This window comes from Halichoerus grypus, chromosome 7, assembly GCF_964656455.1.
Source record: "Halichoerus grypus chromosome 7, mHalGry1.hap1.1, whole genome shotgun sequence".
In the NCBI taxonomy this organism is placed as follows: domain Eukaryota; kingdom Metazoa; phylum Chordata; class Mammalia; order Carnivora; family Phocidae; genus Halichoerus; species Halichoerus grypus.
This window is the reverse complement of record NC_135718.1, coordinates 76,992,743-77,011,702: the sequence shown is the minus strand read 5'-3', so window position 1 is coordinate 77,011,702 and position 18,960 is coordinate 76,992,743. Positions and strand designations below refer to the sequence as shown.

The 18,960-nt window shown below is 43.8% G+C and overlaps 1 protein-coding gene across 6 annotated transcripts in view; it reads left to right on the top strand.

Annotated features, from left to right (window-relative positions):
• Window positions 1-544: 544 nt before the first annotated feature.
• STAMBPL1 (STAM binding protein like 1) overlaps window positions 545-18,960 on the top strand; it is a 49,023-nt gene continuing 30,607 nt past the window's right edge. Inside the window, exon 1 of one of the 6 annotated variants that reach the window (XM_036079346.2) lies at window positions 545-723. The gene's annotated coding sequence lies outside the window, so the exon portion shown is untranslated. Of the gene's footprint in view, window positions 724-766; window positions 794-1,174; window positions 1,555-13,375; window positions 13,648-18,960 lie in introns of those variants that run through there. The other 5 variants (XM_036079348.2, XR_004913134.2, XM_036079345.2 and 2 more) reach the window with 5 other exon arrangements.

Sequence of the window (18,960 nt, the reverse complement as noted above, 5' to 3'; positions counted from 1 at the left end):
ACCTCTGACTTGGCTTCAGCTGATGGTTGCTAGAACCCACTATGAACCAAACGTTGCCAATTCTTTCAACTTCTCAGAACCCACCAAGAGTCAGCGTTTTTGTGAAATTTCCTGATTTTAAAATTTGGAACTAAATTCAAAATGAGAAAAACAATGACCCCATCGCTTTTCAAAAATCAGGGCTGCAGGCCGCCTCCAAGAGTCACACCTCTTCATTTTCAAAACCGAAACAGGGAGATGAGGCCTAAGAAGGTGGGGGCATGCCTGAGGCTCAGAAGCTCAGCTGGGGCCAGAGGCAGGGCTGGAAATTTGGTCTCCCCAGGAAAAGCAGACTAGGAAAAGCCAATGTTTCACTACATGTCTCTGCAATCACTTCTCCTGGAAATAACCTCCTCCCCAAATTCGGGAAAAGTAGAACAGTGTCTGTGTTTCTTCCAGCAGAAGCAGTGTTTGTAAAATGTTTATAAATTCATAGAATCTGCCGGGGCGACAGAAAGAAATACCGTGTAGTGACGTCAGATCAGAATTTAAATCATAACTCGTACTACTTTCTAAGTGGGTAACCAGAGACAAATTACTTCTCCGGGTCGCAATCACGGGAAACGTGAGAGCACTTTTCATAAGGCTGTGGAGAGGATGAAAGATTTCACGCTGATCGTGCCGGACACAGTGCCAGGACCATACTAAAAAACGCGCCACAGGATAATAACACGATACCAGAAGGTAGCTGACTCGTCCGCGTTACCCGGAGGGTGGGGGGGAAGGAAGAGGACTAACGCGTTTCACGGTGGGGGTGAGTTATGGATGACCCTCCAGGCGAATTCCTAACACGAGGACTAAGTGGGGTTTCCACCCACGCGCCAGCCTTCCTCGGACTCCCGTGCGAGGGTCACGGCCACGTCCAGCTGCACGGGGCGCGCGTACACCGCAGCGTTCAAAGGGCACCCTCTCGGGGCCGCCTGGGTGAAGCCCATGGTGGCGCACAAGAGTCCCAGGGGTTCGGGCTGGGGAGGTGACGCGCAGCGTTTCGTTGGAGAAAGTGGCTGCGGGTGGTTTCCCTGGCGCCCTAGGCCCGCCGCGGGGACTCGCTGCCTGCCACCCGCGAGCTTTCTCTGCAGAATGCGGGAGCCGCCGCCGCGGAGGAGGGGCGGAGGCAGGGGCGGAGGCGGCGCCCAGGGCCCCGGGGCCGGGGAGGCCGGGACCAGCGCGGCGGCGGCGGGGCCGGCTGCAGGCTCGGGTCGGCCGGCCTGCGCGTGGGTTCCACAGGGACCTGCTCGGTGCGGCTTCTGGGCAGCGTGGCCGCCGAGGGGCGGCGGCGGAAGAGGAGAGCGGGGCGCGGCGGAGAAGCGGGGACCGCACGGCCAAGGCCGGCGAGCGGGCGCTCCTCACCGGGGCGGGGCGGGGGTTGGGGGGGGGGCACATCACCCGGCTGCAGGCCCTTCCAGCAAAAGCCACCGCGGCCCGGGCTGCAGCGGCCAGACGGATGCCAAGGCCACACGGCAGGCGCGGGGACAGCCGCCGTCCCACGCGGGCTCCGGACACCGGGGGCTGCTGGTGAGTGGACGCGCGCGTGCGTGAGTGTGAGCCCGCTCCGGCCCGGGGCGAGGGTGCACGCCGGCGGGGGCGGGGGGGGGGCAGGTGCCCGCGGGCCCCTTTCCCGCCCGCGGCGTCCGGTCCCGGGCTTTGCTCGGCGGGGAGAAAAGGCGCGCTGCCGGGGCTCACTTCCTTCCTGGCGGTCCTGCGAGCGGCCGCCTCCGCCGCGCTGCCGGGGCGCGGCCCCCGCCGGCCCCTAGGGGTTGCGTTCACCTTGATGGGGAAGGCAGGAAGCCGTGGCTGCCGGTGGCGGGGCGGGACTCCGGCGGCGACCTCTGCGAGTGTGCTTCTGATTCCCACTGGGGATGCAGCCTGGGGGAGGGTCCGGCGTCCCGAAGGACCGCCGCTCTGCTTCTGGGGCGCGCTGCACAAACGGACCCTCACCCCTGTAGGACGAGCGGCGCGCCTTTCTAGATGGTGTTTGATTTTGTGCCTTCTCTCAGCGACTCTAAGACACGTCCCCTCACCTGGATCATTGAAGCCTTAACCAAAGCCTTTTAATGAAGTCCACAAAGGAAGTGGAATGTGGCTGAGACATAATTTTCCAAAACTCTCTAAAACAACCCCCGCTGCGGATCCAAGAGCCTAAGGTGCTCTAATTACTGAAAAGAAAAAAAAATTAAAGTTGTATAAGTAATAAGTTGTTTAGGAAACAGAACCTGATCGAGAGGATTGGAGAAAGTCTTGTGTTTGGTTGGCGTGGGGGGAGGGCTGGCTTTCTGGAAATCAGTGTTTTATGTAAGTACAACAGACATCTTTCAAAGTAAGCCCCAGCGAGCACCCTGCTTTCCAAACATCCTGCTAATCACTGAGAATGAAACGAAGTCCTGGGTTTTAGGGGTGTCCAAAATGATCGTGGCTATCTAGGGTGCGGATTTACGATCTCATGATTCAAGGCCCTGTCAAGGTCAATATGGCAGATTTGTTCCAGCAGTTAAATTACACCTGGATGTTTGATTTCCTGTTCCAAGATTGGGGGTCGGGGGTGAGGGGGAGGGGAAGAATTACTTTTTCTATGGTGGTTTTACACAGAGATTAAGCCACTGTGTTCTGTTTCTTTCCAGACCTCCTTTCGGTTGGCAGTCTTGTAGGCATTGTGTAGCTACCCTCTAAATATTTCTGTTTCTTTCTAATTCAGGTTAGTGCCTTTGAGAAAGACGCTCCTCTTGTTTCCCATTTTCTCCATTGCAGCATCTTCATTCAAAGACATGAAATGTTACTGGAATCTACCTAGAAAATGAAGGGGCTGCTTGTTTTCTGTCCAAGCATATAGACAGCAAATAGTTTGCCCCTCAGGAATCTGTTTTTGCATATGCTTCAGCTGTCATTTCTGTATGAGCCGGTTCTTGGGAATTTTAAGAAGAAATGTGCTTTCTTATATTCTTTCGTGAAATAAGCACCATTTAAATGATCAGGCAGAGAATCCTAGCCCTTTATTCATATTGCCAACTTCCGGGGGCCAGTTTCTTGCCTACTCTTGGGTCTTTTGGTAGGACCCATTACCGGTGAGAGGCTTGGAGGAAGAAATGGCAGAATCATAGCCCCAGGGTATCTTCCCCAGACAGGTTTCTCCTGGAGAGGAGAATGTCTCTGGGGTTGGCTCCTGAAAAGACAGATAAAAATAGTTAGGGAATTGTTAGTAATAGCTACCTCTTTTTACTTTCGGCACATAGGACTTAACACAGCTTGGTTCATATTCCTCCTTTAAGGACCCTTCCCAAGCCTACTTACAGGTACAATCCCGGACATGAGGTTGCCTTTTACAGAGAAGAAAAGCCTGGTACTTCTTGCTCAAAATATGGGGGGGCAGGAGGAATGTGAGAGGTGCCCAGGAATCCCAGCTGCCTACCTGGAAGGATACATTTACCAGTTAGACTACATTTTAATCTGCTGGGTTTATGATTGTGTCCAAAGCTAGCATTTTTTTCTCAGCACTGTGAGGGATTTGTAAGTAACTTGGGTTGAAACTATGAGAAATGACTCATGGTCATCCTTGAGAATATGTGAGTGAGTTTTTGGTCCCTTAGGCTAATGGATTACAGCTGCTCAATAAATATTTGTTACATGAATAGCAATTCTAAAATGTTTATCTTCCCAATTTAACTCTATCACCTCTTCTAGTATGGATGATTTTTAGCCATAACTTGGTATGAATTAGCAATCATTTCATCCAATTGAAGCCCAGTTGATACACTCAACTAAGACTGACTTCCTCAACCAAAGGAACAGTAAGAATCCCTCCAAAACAAAACAAAAGCAAGCAAACAGCAATGTATTGGTACCTGTTGACTTGCTCATCCCAGCTATCTGAAATTGTGAATTGTCCAGTTGGACATGTGAGTGGCCATTCAGAAATCCTGAGTTGACATCAGAATGTTCAACTCAGGAATAATCTGGATGTGGCTACATCTGGATGTGGCTTTTGTCAGAAATGATTTGCATTTCTAAGCAAATCAGGTGAACTTCTGGTACATTCCTGTATCTCCTCATGCTAAGTAGAAGAGCCAATTAAACATTTGGCAAATTGCTAAGTCTTCAAAACCCATGTTGTTTGATTTTTTAAATTTTAAATTAAATCCATGTTATGTTTGTCCATTGATGTGATTGCCTTAGAGATATTAATTCAGACTGCTGGTTACTTAGTAACTTAGATTTATTAAAAGCAGCCCCTGGATATAAGTACAAATAATTCGTATGTTTTGATTTGCTCTGGTTAGCCTCTCAAGGTATTCTTGGAAATGGGTGTATTCTCTGATCTTGAATATTAAGGGTATTATACCTTTCTTTTTTTTTTTTTTAAATAGGGTGACTTTCCATCCCCAATCCTTAGAAGTTTACCCTGTGGTTCATGATCTAGTTTCAGAGTGAAAGATTAGAAAGCTGTCTGAAATTTACCTGGATATTAACATTAGAGTGCACATTAATAATGACATTTTCTCTTTGTCCTTCCCTTTACGTCTTTCAGTCAAGCTTGTTTCATTCTGAACAAAAGTCAGATGAGATCCTTCAACATTTAAAATTTTTTTCTATTGGGCTATGTTCAAAATAAATATGTAAAATAAAACATTGTTTATCACTGTGGTTTTGAAGTAACATCAACACTGCTGTTCTCTATGTAATGAAGCATGATCATTCTTTTTTTTTTTAAGATTTTATTTATTTACTTGACAGAGAGAGAGACCGCGAGAGAGGGAACACAAGCAAGGGGAGTATGAGAGGGAGAAGCAGGCTTCCTGCTGAGCAGGGAGCCCTATGCGGGGTTCGATCCCGGGACTCAATCCCAAGACCCTGGGAACATGACCTGAGCCAAAGGCAGACGCTTAATGGCTGAGCCACCTAGGCGCCCCTAAGCATAACCATTCTTATTAAGGATTTGTTTGGTAAGTAGGCATTGATCACTTGAACCTGAGTTAAAGGAATGTTCTTTCCATGTCTTATTAAGGCCCTCGAAAGCCAGGGTGTGGCATTTTGATTAGACGAGGTGGCCAATTCAAGGTCGGTTCATTGAAAGGAGTAAGTGACAAAAGCGTCCTTTTAGAAGAGTATTTGGCACCTGGCTATTTGGCACTTGAGTGGATTTGTAGAAGAAGGGAATTGGGGTAGAATCTAGTGGCAGATAATGATGGCCTGACGTAGCATCCCAATGACACCGAACGGACAAGGGAGAATGTCAGGCAGTCAGACCGATGTCATATGTGGATGAGGGTCAGTGCACCTGACCATGACCATGACCTCACTTGTTCCCCCTCCAGTTGATCACAGCATCCTTTCCTGCTGAGCCCTGGTGTAACCTCAGAATCTTGCAAACACTGGCCAGATATTTATTAATAAATAAAGTACCAGGCACTGTACAAAACCTTAACACATGTCATCTCAAGGATGGTGGCATGGTTAGAAACATGGATTCTTTGCCATTGACGAGCTGTGTGTCCTTGGGCAAGTTACTAATTTCTCTGAGCCTTGGTTTCTTCATTTTTCAATTGAGATACTCATTTCTGTCTCATAAGGTTTGGAGCAGGGTTAAATGAATAAAGTAGGTGTAAATGAAAAGTGTTTAGAAGTTTCTGACATGACGTTAAGTGCTGTATGTGTTGTTATTATTAATTCATAAAACAACCTTATGCAATAGGTATCATTTTGCAGAGTAAAAAATTGAGTACAAAGAGGCTCAGGGTCATAGCTGGGAGTGAAAGGCAGACAACGACCCCAGGGCTTGCTTTCATAACGTGTATACAGGGCTGTCTGCTATCCTGCATGCACGGTGCTCGGCATGCTACTTGGGGCAGGAAACATGGGTGCGGGTCCCCTGGAGATTCAGGGTGCCAGTCATTTCCATTGTGGAATTGGCCATCTCCAATATAGAATGAATACCTAGATTGTTGTACAGAATTTTTGCTAGTTTTCCTAGATGTTTTGGTCTTTGGGGAATCGTGATTTTTCATGAAGTTCTTTATTTTATTTTATTTTTTTTAAAGATTTTTATTTATATATTTATTTATTTGACAGAGAGAGACACAGCGAGAGAGGGAACACAAGCAGGGGGAGTGGGAGAGGGAGAAGCAGGCTTCCCGCCTAGGAGGAAGCCCGATGCGGGGCTCGATCCCAGGACCCTGGGATCATGACCTGAGCCGAAGGCAGACGCTTAACAACTGAGCCACCCAGGCGCCCCTTTTCATGAAGTTCTTTATTGAGAGGTGTTCCAATGTGCGTTTTCACATGTGCTTGAAAAACAGGCTTTTTTTTGTTTCTGACAGGTGACATATGCAGGGAATATCCATTTGTTACATCTCCTTATACTCAGTGATTCTTTGCTGGAGGCAGAGAGGATACGTCTCCCTAATGAATGCATAACACTATAATGTATCCATTATATATTATTTATATAATGTAATACTGTGTATTTGTATAATATAGGGTATATAGGGTTTATACAGTGTATATACTATATATGACGTGTATTATATACATCTCTATACATTATATAATAAATACTATATCATACATTATGTTAAGGAGACACAGTATATGTAAGGAGTCACTGGGTATGAGGAGGAGAGATGTTACTAATGAGTATGTGTATATTGTATTATTGGGAAGATATCAGCATTCTGGAAAACACCATCCACCACCTATGCCCATCTCTACACCCCCAGAGTCTCATATGTCTTCCATTCCTGAGCCGCAGTGGAGTTATGATGACATTTCATAGCCATTGTTATTCAGGGGGCATCTGGGTGGCTCAGTTGGTTAAGTGTCCAGCTCTTGATTTTGGCTCAGGTCATGATCTTGGGGTCATGGGATCGAGCCCCGCGTCACGCTCCGTGCTCAGCCAGAGTCTGCTTGAGATTTTCTCTGTTCCTCCTCCCCGCTCACTGGCTCTCTCTAAAATAAATAAATAAATCTTTAAAACAACAACCATGTGTATTCAGAATATTTTAGAGAGTAATGGCAAAATAATTTTAGCTATTTTTTGTCGTGTTGAGGTAATTATGTTTAATTTTAAGAGGCCACATTTTAATTATAGGTGGGAAGACTGCCAGAGCAACAAAGAGTAAAAAATCCGTAATTCCGCCAGGGCTTCTTTAGGATGGAATACATCATCACTGATTTCAATATTTTAGCATTACATTAGTTCTTGTAATTCTTCGTTCTTATAAATAGCTTCCAGAAATCTGTAACTGGTATTGCTTTTTTCTAAGGAGGCAAAAGCTTTCCTTGGTCTTGTAAAAAGTTAATGGGCACTATTTAGTTGAGGAAAATTTTTAAATCTCTTTAAAAATATTGTCTGCATCCTTTGATTTAATTTTTATATCAATTATACATTTATTTAACCAAAGTTCAATTCCTTTTATTTTTTTTAAAGATTTTATTTATTTATTTGACAGAGAGAGATCACAAGCAGGCAGACAGGGAGGCAGAGGGAGAGGGAGAAGCAGGCTCCCTGCTGAGCAGGGAGCCCGATGCAGGGCTTGATCCCAGGACCCTGAGATCATGACCTGAGCCGAAGCCAGACGCTGAGCCACCCAGGCATCCCTAAAGTTCAATTCTTTTTAAAGGAACTGTTTTTAGGGTTTTGTGAGTTTAAACCTGATTTAAAGAAAAAAAGGTGGGGCGCCTGGGTGGCTCAGTCGTTAAGTGTCTGCCTTTGGCTCAGGTCATGATCCCAGGGTCCTGGGATCTAGCCCCACATCAGACTCCCTGCTCGGCAGAAGCCTGCTTCTCCCTCTCCCACTCCCCCTGCTTGTGTTCCCTCTCTCGCTGTGTCTCTCTGTCAAATAAATAAAATCTTTAAAAAAATAAAAAAAATTAAAATAAATAAAGAAAAAAAGGTGGGACGGCCACGGGTCTCCACCTGTGGCCGTGGTGAGCCTGGAAGGCTTCCTACCTCGGATTGATCTCCGGGAGCCTACTTGTGGGTTGGGAGGAGCCGGCTGGCAAGCACTTTTTTTCTCACCACACCTCCTGCCCTCGTGGGCCAAGCTAGCTCATCAGTCCCTCTTTCAGTAGCCTGGGGTTATCACCACCGCCCCTAAGATGCCAAGCAAGTCAGGAGGTTGAACGAGGTGCCCCGTGGCCTTGTTCTCCCAGGGAGCGAAAGAGCACCAGAGACAAACGTTTTTCTAAATTAAAAAAACAAACAAACAAAAAAAACCCTTATTAAGGATGAAAGAATTTGAGTTCCGGTGGATTTGGTGTTTTGTTTTTTAAAACCTTTGCTATACTTTTGCTTAGTGGTATCATAGTAACTGAACCAGAGAATCAACTCAGGATCATACAAGAGATAACTGTTCAGAGAAAGACATGTATCATATGACCTCACTGATATGAGGAATTCTTAATCTCAGGAAACAAACTGAGGGTTGCTGGAGTGGGGGGTGGGGTGGGAGGGATGGGGTGACTGGGTGATAGACACTGGGGAGGGTATGGGCTCTGGTGAGCACTGTGAATTATGCAAGACTGTTGAATCTCAGATCTGTACCTCTGAAACAAATAATGCAATATATGTTAAGAAAAAAAAAAAGAAGAAGAAGATAGCAGGGGGAGAAGAATGAAGGGGGGGAAATCGGAGGGGTAGACGAACTATGAGAGATGATGGACTCTGAAAAACAAACTGAGGGTTCTAGAGGGGAGGGGGGTGGGAGGATGGGTTAGCCTGGTGATGGGTATTGAGGAGGGCACGTTCTGCATGGAGCACTGGGTGTTATGCACAAACAATGAATCACGGAACACTACATCTAAAACTAATGATGTAATGTATGGGGATTAACATAACAATAAAAAAATCTTAAAAAAAAAAAAAAAGAGATAACTGTTCAGGGACCCATCAGGAATTATTCATTTTGATTGTTTGACTTGATGACCCTCTGGGTCATTTGGAAACAGGAGGCCGGTGATGACTCATTATTAACCCTTCCTGGCCCAGGGTGAACATTGCCTGTCTGCTTTCCTTTGCAGGTGCTCAGAAAGCAGCTGCAGTGTGGGTCGCTTATGAGCATAGCATTTCAGACGTCAATGGCTGGGGCAACAACCAGCTCTGCACCTTTTAGTTAAAGGCAGAAAGAAAACTAGAATCAGTAATCGCATTTATGGTTACATTCAGCTCATCTAAGGACCTTGTGATTTTATTCACCCTGTTGCTAGAGCCATAGCTTTTAACACCGGAAATGTGCATTTCAACCACGAAGAAGAGATGTAGAGAGGCCTTTATGTCTGTGGGTTCATGCTTCAATCTTCTGATAGGTTGACTCAGGTTCTTTTTCCAGTCTGTTTTGTCCTTGAAAGGCTGGTTTATGAACTGTTCCACAAGATAAGTTTTCTTTAATAGAAACAAATAGACAGGATGCGTGGAACAAAATTAGAAGAGAGAGGCCTGAAATCAGCTCTTTTTTGTAAAAATGGGTCAGAGAAACGGCTCACTGAATCAAGATAGTACTTTCAGCAAACAAAACAAAACAAAAAAGATGAAAATCACTTGGAATCATTAGTGGGTGCAGAACTTTGTTTTTCCAATTAATGGAAAAGCCATGAGATTAAAATACAGGTTTAAAGACATGTAGATGGCTATCAAATCCATGAGATTAAAATACAGGTTTAAAGACATGTAGATGGCTATCACATTCTTATCACATAAAAGTTATTTTTCTGTTGCCAAGTATAACGTTATTGAAAGACTTAGTTAAATAACTGGGGTGATGCGTCTTTAACTAGTCTCCAAAAACCAAAATGGCCTCCATCCCACTGACATAATTCAGTAAGTTTGGGTGGGGCCGGGAACCTTCATTTTAACAAGCTTTGCAGAGGATTCTGATGTGCGGATGGTCAATAAACCACACTTTGAGAGAAAAGAAGCCTAAAGAGCTAGATCTGATTTCATATTCAGATTTGTATTTCTACTTTTAAGTAATAACGTATACAGTAAGGCCATCTTGGAGTTTTTATAATGGCAGTATATACTGTGTTTCATTTTCTTATTAATACCACTTTTTGGATGGAGGGAATCAGAAAACCACAGGATTGGTGGGAATATTTAGACGGAACATCGCACATCCTGAATGGCAGATGTTGGGATGGAGCAAAGAGGGTTTGATCAAAGAGGGAAGTAGCGGGGAGACATACGGTGGGGAGCAATGGGATACAAAGTCTCTTCGTGTCCAAGAAAAGCGGTCAGGTCTCTGGCACTGAAGGGCCTCCAAGGAAGGGTATTTAGACCTCTGCTGGTAGGCACTAGGTTACCAGTGTGCCTTGTTGAGCCGGGGACTAACCTGATGCAAACAAGTGTTAGACCCACGCTCGGGACACACAGCATCTGGTCCAGAAACAGAGAATTAAGGAAGAGGCAGGCAAAGCCAACTGGTTTGTCACCAAAAGGCAGAAGGGAGCAAGGGGGAGCACCTGGGGCCTTGAATTCGGCAGAAGTGACACTGAAGGGTTTATGCAGCGGATTTCTCTGTGTTTCTAAAGGCCTGTAGCCAGTTCCGTGCTCTTCCCGGCACTCAGCTCGGCCATCAGGCCAGGGCAGCTCCTCTGGGTTTAGAAAGCCCCTGAGTAAACTACTACAGCTACCCACTACCTTAAAAATATTGTGAAGGAAGAAGGGCACAATTAAGCTCTGTTTGGACTGGAGGAACAGACTCAGAGAGTAATTTACCCCAATTCACATATCTGGAACCTGGCAGGGCCAGGATTAAAATCTGGAGCTACCTATTCAAAATTGATAGATGTCACGAAAGTATAATTTATCTGATTATGAAGTGATACCTCTTGGTAACAAACTGTACAGAAATGAATGAATTGAACGTGAAAGGCCTTCATGATCCCATCCTTGAGAGAACAGCTGGGAAAAATTCAGTGTGTGTTGTTCAGACTTTTTTCTTGCAAATGCCAATATACATTAACTGCATATGTATGAGCATCAAAGGATGGAGTCATACTTTATGTGTTAGTTTACAACTGGCTTCTTTTCCCACTTAATAATGCTAGAACTTGGACATCTTCCTGGTTCAGTGCGTGTAGGTGTGAGTCCTTTCTAATGGCTTCATCAGCTAGAGATATTCTTTATTTTAAGTAACACCCTTTTGGTGGATATTTTTACTTCCTAAATTTTCATATTTTTAAACCATGCTGAGATGAGAGAGAGAGAGGGAGGGAGGTGTGTGTGTGTGTGTGTGTGCGTGTGTGTGTGTGTGTGTGTGTTATATTAATATGGCCTAAGGGGACATCTTAGAATTGGAATTGCTTGGTCAACAGGAATGCATATTATTTAAAAAATTGCTAATTTTTCTTCCAGTCCTCATCAATGTTTAGTATGATCAATCGTGCAAATTTTATCAATCAAATAAATGAAGATGTCTTGTTCCAATTTGTGGTTTCTTAATTATTAGAAAAATGAAGCATTTTTCATATTACTTAGTTGTTTATATTTCTCTTGTGACTTGTTCATTCCATTTGCCTGTTTTTATTCAACTCTATCTCTTTCTTATTTTTCTGCAAATGCTCCCTATGCTTTAGAAGCGATAGATGTTATAACTGTCACAAGGGATAGGAACTCTTTTCCTTTTGTTGTCCTTTTCCTTTCTGAGGGATTTTTAAGGTACTAATTTTAAGGTACTAACTGAGCATTAAAAACAATGCTTTAAAATAATGTCAGACTTTAAAAAAATTAAATCATGTCAGACTTCCAAAAAATTGCAAAAATAGTACATGGAATTTCTGTATACCTTTTACCCCCCCTTTCCCCAAATATTAACAGCTTACATAATCACAGTAGTTATCAAAATCAGGAAAGTAATACTGTCACATTGTTACTGTCTAATGCACAGGTCTTATTCACATTTCCCCAGCATCCTTCTGGTCCAGGATCCCCTGCAGGATCGTGCCTGGCATTTAGGTGTCTTTTCTCCGAGTTCTCTTTTGATTTGAAACCGTGCCTCAGTCTTTCTCTGTCTTTCATCATCTTGACACTTTTTAAGAGCGATAGCCAGTTGTTTTATGGAAACTCTCTCCATGTGGGTGGGTCTGACATTTCTTCATGAGCGTGTGTGTGCGTGTGTGTGTGTGTGTGCAGTGGCAGATTGGCTGTGGACTTCAGGGAGGCGGCAGACACAGGGGGGCTATTGCCCGGTTTTGGCAGGGGTTGTGCAATTGATTAGATGTTGGTACCGTTCACTCAGTTTCCTCTGTGCGAGTCAGAAGCACCACCATCTGCCGTTCCAGCGCCAGCATTGACAGTATCTTTGCCTGCTTTTGTCCCAGACCTCAGTATGTCCGCTTAACTTCCAAGGTCTATGTCTTTTCCTCAGAATCTCCCTCAATAACTATTTATCCTTCTTCAGTCATTTCACCACTCAGTCCAGATCTGGGGTACCTTATCCACAATTGCCTCCTATCCTGTGGAGGGCCAGTTCCTCTCCTCTATGATTTTATCCATTGCTGCTAGACCTTTTTTTTCCCCCTTTCAGCTTTATTGAGGTGTAATTGGCAGAGACCAGTTTAATTTAATAAATATGTACTAAGTGCCTAGTTTGGCCAGATCACCTTATGGGGCAAAGTTGTGAGTTAAATAAGAAGCTAAGTGCAATCGAGGAGTTTCAGGGCCATTCCGCCTAGTGGTAAAAGGAAACTGTAGCCTTGTCTTACTCCTTACAAAAAACTAATTCCACACAGATCAAATGTATTTATTCAGAAATATCCAACTGTAAAAGTACTGGAAGAAAAGATAGGTGGACATATTTTAGGAAGTTTCTTTGGCATTAGTGGGTTTGAGGACCTTTAAAACCCAGATCCCGTAAAGAAGAGATGGAACCATTTAAGAGGCTGAAATGTAAACACTTTGTACAAAAACTAAACAACCTTCAACCAAAAATGCCACCTAAACTAAGAAATGTCAAAGGGAGGATGGAAATAGAAAATTTGCCATTCTCAGACGCCATACTAATCATTGTTCAGGCAAGAATCATCTTGGATGCTACAGTTAGTGGGCCGAGGTGTATTCGCAGATTCTCGAAGTAACTCCCTAAAGATACTTTGTAATTACGAAGGAAAAATTAGTATCTTTGCAGGGAAGAAGCCTGGCAGACATGATTTAAAACAAGAGATCAAAGTTGACATGACCGATAATGGGGCAAAACACTGCCTCCCTTTGCACTGAGGAAGACACGCGGTTGTTTCTGAGGTATTGTTTTGCAAAAAAAAAAAAAAGTGTATAACTGTCTCTGTTTCCTGTATTTTGTCTTTGTAGCAGTTCCCACACGTCTCTGCCTCACCCTGCCCCTAGCAGAATATTCGTGTTGTAAGATCGGATATGATCTGTCTCTTAGGTCACCATTGTATCACTAGCTCCTAGCACAGACTGTCGTTAATAAATAATGTTGTACAAATAAATGAAGGGCTGGATTTCCTTGGAGCCAGCAATATTTGTAGGAAAGATGCATTTAGCCGTGGAACGTACCGAGTGAGAAATCACAGTTGGGTGTCCTGGTGGAAGGGTATGGAAGACATTTGAAGACACAGGGCGAATGCTCGGATGAAGCATCAGTCATGTCCTATGGCATAAAGGTATGTTAACGGGAAAGACAGAAAATTAATAGTTGAGATGCAGGGTGAGGACAGGTGTGGGGGGACACCTCCACTTCCTAGAGGTCTAGGCAGGAGCTCCTTCTGCGGTAGGGAATATGCAGCTGGTCAAGGCCAGGCTTTTAGGAGGTCATTGGTAGCCGTCTTAGGGCAGTTTTATCTGATGTGAGCCTCGGGTTTCCATGTGCATCAAGATCTGCTGGGCTGCTTGGTAAAAATAGAGATTTGTGGGGCAATCTTCTCAGAAAATCTGACTTGGTGGCATCTGGAAATCTGTTTTCTTGTGGCAGGCGCTCTCTTCCTCTACCAAGTCATTACGGTGCAGGTGGCCTGGGAACCACAGTCAGAGGAAACTCCACGTAGAGGAGGGGGATGTCCGTGACAGGGCGGGAAACTAGGAAGCGGGTGAGTGGTGAGCATGCAGGCGCAGAAGCCAGCCGGGCCCCTGCTAACCACTTTGGCAGCGTGAGGGGCTCATTCAGCATCTTTAAATGGACTGCCTGCCAGGCAAGACTATGGAAGGACACAGCCAATTTTGTTTTGGTCTGCTGCGTCGAAGAGATTGTCTAGTACAAAACCGAAAATGTGATCGCCGCTGTCCACGGGAACGTGTCGAACTGTTACAATTCCTGTGGTCGGGGAGCATTGGAGAAAAGCTCCTTGAGAAGTATTCGAGGACAGCTTTTGCTTTTGAGTAGTAGTGCTGGGCTCAATTCATCTTGGTCATGGACCGTCCTTAGGAAATCTATGAAAATTAAATAAAATGGATTCGTAATGCCCAAGGACTGACCTTGTATCTCTGAGCTTCAGGCAACTGGCAGGCAAGAAAATGAGGTTATTTTTAAAATTTATTCTGACTCATTATGCTTCATCGAATTAGATAACTCCTGGATAGTATTTTGTTACAAGCTTATTGCAGCAAAAAAAAGGGAAGTATGTTCAAGTATACATTAAAGCTTAGTGGCTTACGGATGGCTTAATTTTTTTTTTTTTTGGATGGCTTATATTTAGAAGGCATAATTTCCAGGAAATTTTAGTACCTCAACAGCAAAATAACAAAATTAACATGCTCGTATGGTTTTAGGATGACAAAATAATTGTGTACAAAAGTGAGTTTCTCCCTGATACCTCAGATTCATTTTCTAAGTGTTTTATGATGCATATTAATTGGATCATCTCATTAAGAAAAAAAAAAACAGAATCCTAAATCAGCACATTTATGTGCATGTGAAATGCCTTTTGAAAACCACAATTTAGAACTTACATTAAAAACCAGCACATAATTGAATTGAACTGAGTCTTGGTAGAATAATTATGTGTTTGAATTTCTCAACTCCATATTCCAGGTGGTCAATCCACAGACTATAAAACAAGTGAAGGGAATGAATGCTCTTTTCTTTTTTTGGCATAGACAAGATTATGAATCAGATATTTGTAATGCCGAACTGAAATTTCCTTTCTCTCTTTTCTCTGCTTAAATACATTTGCTGAAAAATCACGAAACATAGAAAACAAGGAACAGTCCTCAGGAAGCTATAAGTGAAGTGGTATCTTAATTCTAAAGATGGTGAAAGTAATGAGATAATAAAAATAAGAACAGAAATTAATCAGATAAGGTTGCGGGGAAAAACTAGCCCAAAAGCTGATTCTTTGGAAATCATTGATGAAGTAGCTAAATTTCTGACAACGTTAACCCAGAAAGAAAGAAGAAAACCCACAAATAATTAATATTAGGAATGAAAACTATAATTACAGACCCATTAATTATTTATTTATTTTGGAAAGCTTTTATTTATTTATTCATTTGAGAGAGAGAGCAGGGGGCGGGGGGAGGGGCAGAGGGAGAGGGAGAGAATCTCAAACAGATTCCATGCTGAGCATGGAGCACAACATGGGGCTTGATCTCACAACCCTGACATCAGAACCTGAGCCGACACCAAGAGTTGGCCGCCTAACCGACTGAGCCACCCAGGCACCCCATGACCCATTAATAATTTAAAACATCTGAAGAGAACACTGACTATCTGCATTTGACAAACAGATAAAATGGGGGAAAAATAGAAAATCTGAGCTACTAAAATTGACTCCAGGAGAAAGCAGAAAACCTGAATAATACAATAACCATTAAAACACTCCAGTCAGTAGTTAGAAGTTTCTCATAGGGGCAACTGGGTGGCTCAGTCGTTAAGCGTCTGCCTTCAGCTCAGGTCATGATCCCAGGGTCCTGGGATCGAGCCCTGCATCGGGCTCCCTGCTCAGTGGGAAGCCTGCTTCTCTCTCTCCCACTCCCCCTGCTGTGTTCCCTCTCTTGCTGTGTCTCTCTCTGTCAAATAAATAAATAAAAAATCTTTAAAAATAAAGGAGTTTCTCCCCAGTTGCCCCACCCCCCCACACCACCTCCATGTATATTCCCTGGGTCAGATGATTTTAAAGGCGTGAACTTTCATTTCTGCAGTAAATCCTATCATTCTTATCCAAGCCCCAAGGATCTGACTTTGCCCTGATTTCACCATCAACTATCATGTGCTGCTTGAGCTTGAACTCGGGAATCCTATGCACTTAGTTCTGAGTCCCTGCTCCACCCCTTGCTCAGGTTACTTATCTGTTCTGGGCTCTTTTTTTTTTTTTTTTCTTAAAGATTTTATTTATTTATTTGACAGAGAGAGATACAGCGAGAGAGGGGACACAAGCAGGGGGAGTGGGAGAGGGAGGAGCAGGCTTCCTGCGGAGCAGGGAGCCCGATGTGGGGCTCGATCCCAGGACCCTGGGATCATGACCTGAGCCGAAGGCAGACGCTTAACGACTGAGCCACCCAGGCGCCCCTATTCTGGACTCTTGTTTCCTCATCTGTAACATGCAGATAATGGTGTGGTCATTTGTTAGCACCAAGCATCGTGCTCTATGTTTTATAGGCATCCACAGCCTTTTCCTTACTTACTGTTCTCAACCCCACTTTGCAGCTGGAGAAGCTGCCATCCTGCATTTAGTGGTTGGAGTCAGAATATGAACCCAGGTGGTCTGACCCTGGAGGTTGCACATTTGATCTCTAGGCTCAAATGCCCCCTATCTGTTCAGGCTTTGGTGAGGGTTAGCGGGTTATTCCAGTTAACCAGGGAAGGAAAGCTTTCTGTTCATAGTCATTATGATGATGATAGCTCTTTTGCTATATTAAAGGATATATAGTGCTACAATAATCCCTCACCTGCCCAGAACTCACCTTGCTCTTATCTAGGAGACAGTGGAGGAAAAAAAAAAAAAGTAAGAAAATGGTCTTTGTGTAGCCAGTTTGGAAATCATGTAGCACCTTCACTATAATCAGCATACGGTTTACTCACAGGGGGACCCCTTGAGATCCGTGTCCAGTCTAAACTTTAATTTTACAAATAAGTGTAAATTATTTCATCAGTGAGCTAAAATTAAAAGGATAGAAAGACAAGTTAGAGGGAAGTTAAATAAAGCAGTTCTTTTTTAATTGATTTTGTATATAAGAGCAAATGAGAAATGGAGCAAAGCATTGCTATGGGCAGGTACGTTGAAATACGGTTGACTCATCAAGAAAGAGTTAAATAGTAATTACATTTTAATCAAAGAAGAATGTAATATCTTGGAGATATTCAAAAATGGTTAAATCTTACAGAATTCTATTATTATTATTTTAGTGATACAGAATCACTACTTTTTGCCATTGGAAGGAATTACATAGCTGAAGAGTTCATTATGTTGCCAGAGAAACCCTATATCAATAAGGCAATATCTTACAGAATCCTGGGAGTGTCCCAAACAATGGCACTTATATCTTATATGGTAACAGCAGTTCAGAGGAGGATAGTTGTAGGGTAAAACTCGGCACCTCGGCAGCCTCAACAAGAATCCCGCCTCATTCCACCCTTTGGCACACCAAGAGCTTCTCAGGCTTGACTCCCGTGTTGCAAGATGGCAGTTGCATTTCAAGTCTTGCATGAAGACACATGTCCAGCCGATGAGAAGGCACATACATATTCTCCAGAATGTCTCCTGGTATTAGAGATGAAAACCTCTCACAGAGTCCTCCCAATAGTATTCCCCCTTTTGGTCCCATTGTCCAAGATTTGGTCACTTACCAACTAGCCAACTAGTCCTGAGTGCAAGGGACACTGGGAACGGGAAGGTCTCTGGTGAGGTTAGTGCCTGCTGGCAAGGAAAACATGGCGGGCATGGGGGGCAAGTAGTTGCTGGGTGGATAACTGAGAGTGTCTGTCAAAAACTAACTGCAATGAAGCAAGTCCCTCCACATCAATCATCTCTGATCTCTGTAACAGAAATCAACACTGGGAGACAGAGGCAATTAACCTCACTTCCCTAATCACCTCATGTGAGAAGGGGCTGGTTTTCTTTGATTTTTCTACTGCGTGCCAGGAACTGTAATAGAACTTCTATTTATTACCTTATGTTTTACCTTACATATATCTCTCTTATATATTTAAGTTCAGTCGAGTTCTTCTGGAAAGGTGTTCTTTCCCCCTATTTAATAGAGGAAGATTAAGTACACAGAGAAGGTTATATAAGATGTCATAGGGGCGCCTGGGTGGCTCAGTCGGTTAAGCATCTGCCTTCGGCTCAGGTCATGAGCCCAGGGTCCTGGGATCGAGTCCCGAGCCAGGCTCCCTGCTCATCGGGGAGTCTGCTTCTCTCTCCCTCTCCCTACCTGCTTGTGCTCTCTCTCAAATAAACAAATAAAATCTTAAAAAAAAAAAAAAGATGTCGTAGCACTCCCAACTCATAAATGGTGGAAGTTGGATTCTCCTACAGGTGTATATGGCCCCAAAGCCTGAGCCATTGGTGCTAAAGGTCCCCAGCCATTTCATTCTGGTGTCAGGACAAAAATGCTATTATGCTATGAGAAATAATTACTTTATGGCCAAAATGAGACTTGATAGCTTTCAATGTAGCCTAGACTTACCTTGAAGTAATTTAAAACATGCATCAGAGTGGTAATTTATTTAATAACCTTTCCTGTAGCAACTGCATTCTTGCTGATTGATCAAATCTAAACCACACTATTGTGGTATGTTTAACCTGGACTATCCCTCTAGGGCTAAGAGACGAGCACCTGCCATCTGGTAGGTGCTCCCATATGGTACTTACAAGTATAGGGGGAAAATGCAATAAAACTATTTCTAATATTCTTATCCAGTTTCATATTTATCTTCTCAATGGTTTAGTACAAATAAGGTGTTATCTTATATGTAAAGGCATATTTATTTGTATCAGCTTATTTCTGATTTGCAGATATTTACAGAGGAGAATAAGAGAAAG